This window comes from Rhinichthys klamathensis, unplaced genomic scaffold, assembly GCF_029890125.1.
Source record: "Rhinichthys klamathensis goyatoka isolate OS25496 unplaced genomic scaffold, OSU_Roscu_1.1 h1tg000350l_1, whole genome shotgun sequence".
NCBI lineage: Eukaryota > Metazoa > Chordata > Actinopteri > Cypriniformes > Leuciscidae > Rhinichthys > Rhinichthys klamathensis.
In genome coordinates, this window is record NW_026606862.1 from 517368 (window position 1) to 520141 (window position 2774).

Here is a 2774-nt window from a genome sequence, read left to right on the forward strand (position 1 = left end):
GAAACCCCTTGGTCCTGAGCCACCACTGCAGGGGTCTCATGTGCAGGAGGCCAAAAGTTATTACGTTGGACGCAGCTGGCATGAGACCCACCAGTCTCTGAAACTGTTTCGCAGTGAGTGACTGGCCTAGAGAAGAACCCGATATTGGTACATTTCGCCCCCGAAAGCGAACCTCAGGGACTTCCTGTGTGGAGGACGGATGGCTACATGTAAGGACACGTCCTTCCATCTATCGTGACAAATCAGTCCTCGGACTGAATCTGTGACACAATCTGTTTGAAATGGAAGCATCCAACCTTCTTTGGAACAATGAAGTAACGGCTGTAAACCCCTGACTCCCTACTGGGAGGAAGAACCCTTTCTATAGCCTCCTTTCGCAGAAGAGTCTGTACTTCTTGCTCCATAGCCAGAGCCTGCTCAGGGTCCACCACGTAGGGAGGACCCCTAGAAATCTAGGCAGAAGAACCGAACTGGATTCTGAAACCATTTCTATAGTGAGCAGGACCCAATGAGATATGTTGCCATACCAGCAGCCATATCACCCTGTAGCCCAAGACTGGTTACCCACTGAAGCTAAGCAGGGCTGAGCCTGGTTAGTACCTGGATGGGAGACCTCCTGAGAAAACCAGGTTGCTGCTGGAAGAGGTGTTAGTGAGGCCAGTAGGGGGCGCTCACCCTGTGGTCTGTGTGGGTCCTAACGCCCCAGTATAGTGACGGGGACACTGTACTGTCAAAGAGCTCCGTCCTTCGGATGAGACGTTAAACCGAGGTCCTGACTCTCTGTGGTCATTAAAAATCCTAAGGCATTTCTCGTAAAGAGTAGGGGTGTAACCCCGGTGTCCTGGCCACATTCCACTCATTGGCCCTTGCCAATCATGGCCTCCTAATAATCCCCATCCATTGAATTGGCTCTATCACTCTCTCTCCTCTCCACCTATAGCTGGTGTGTGGTGAGTGCACCGGCGCCGTTGTACTGTGGCTGCCGTCGCATCATCCAAGTGGATGCTGCACACTGGTGCTGGTTGAGGAGAGAACCCCTGATATGATTGTAAAGCGCTTTGGGTGTACAGTAGTACATATGAAAGCGCTATATAAATGCCTCATTCATTCATTCATTCATGTTTGGCAGTAGCTTACACGCTGCCAGAAAATCTACTAAGGGGACCAGTCTCTCGAGACTGGCCTCTGGTATTGATCGAACAGCCACTTCGGTGCCCTGTAACGGCGAACCGGCAGGGAACAACCGAACCGACTGTTCTACGACCCTCCTCGGAGGATCGTTTGGGAACACTGACACCTCGGTGCCCTGAAATGGATAACCGGCAGGGAACAACCGAACTGGCAGTGCTGCGACCCTCCTCAGATAGTCGCTTCCCGGGAATGATAACATAACCAGAGCCAGCTCGGGGTCCAGCACCGTAGGGAGGATCCCTAGAAATATGCGTGGATGAGAACCGAACTGAGTTCTGTAACCCTTTTCCATAGTGAGCAGGAACCAACGAGATATATTTGGCAGTAGCTTCCACGCTGCCAGAAAATCTACTAAGGGGACCAGTCTCTCAAGACTGGCCTCTGGTATTGGTCGAACAGCCACTTCGGTGCCCTGTAACGGCGAACCGGCAGGGAAACCGAACTGACTGTTCTACGACCCTCCATCGTTTGGGGACGCTGACACCTCGGTGCCCTGAACGGCGAACCGGCAGGGAACAACCGAACTGGCAGCGCTGCGACCCTCCTCAGAGAGTCGCCCCCAGAGGGCGCAGAGCAGACATGGATACTCGAACTAGTCTCTGCCCGGAGGGGGCCACCCTCAGAAGCCTGATAGCCTCGGCATCAGGACTTCTTCTTAGTCGAAGCCTACTTCGAGATAACGACTATCCTCAGATATGTCTTATCCAAAAATGACTATGGCTGAGACTACTAAAAGGAACCAGCCTCTTGAAACTGGTCTCTAGTATAGCTTGAGAAGCCAATCCGGCGTCCTGAAACGGATGACCGGCAGGAAATAACCGAACTGACCCCTCTGAGACTAGAACTCGCTGGAGGGCACCGAAGGGAGATGTGCACCATATAATGAGGTGTTATCCATTTCCTCTTGGGAACAACCATTTATTTCCACAGAAATAAATGACTCCTCAAAGATCAGATGAGTACATATTTAATTTTCTCAATTAAATACAGCCAAATATCAACCAGACAAGTAAACACGGTCTGGATGAAAAAGCTGAATAGTATATTAATACAGACATTTAACTTCAGGATAAGATGAATACATATGTAACTTTCTCAAAAATTAAATGCAGCCAAATATCAACCAGACAAGTAGAAACGGTCTGAACGAAAAAGCTGAATAGTAGCCTATAAATACACACATTTAACTCAAAGATTAGATGAGTAGGCCTACATATTTAATTTTCTCAAATTAAATGCAGCCAAATATCAACCAGACAAGTAGAAATGGTCTAGTTTAAAGGCTGAATATAGTGTATTAATATAGACCTCATACAGGGGCGATTCTAGGATTTTTTCAACTGGGGGGCACAAGAGGGGCCACAATTATTACAGAGGGGCCATTCTTATGTTGTGTATTTATGTAGAACTGTAAGATATCCAAATAATTTCAAGTTCAGTAAGCTTTAAAATCAGCAATAAACAGTGATACCCTATTATCTTTTAATAGCAGTTATTCACTAAATCAAAACAATAAAATACAATTTATATTAACTTTTCACTTTACAAAAGTGAAAGAAAAACTGTAATAAATAAAATAATCC

At 47.3% G+C, this 2774-nt stretch overlaps 1 pseudogene; it reads left to right on the forward strand.

Annotated features, from left to right (window-relative positions):
* The first annotated feature begins 525 nt into the window (after positions 1-525).
* Positions 526-642, forward strand: LOC130068977 (5S ribosomal RNA; annotated as a pseudogene).
* The last annotated feature ends 2132 nt before the right edge of the window (positions 643-2774 follow it).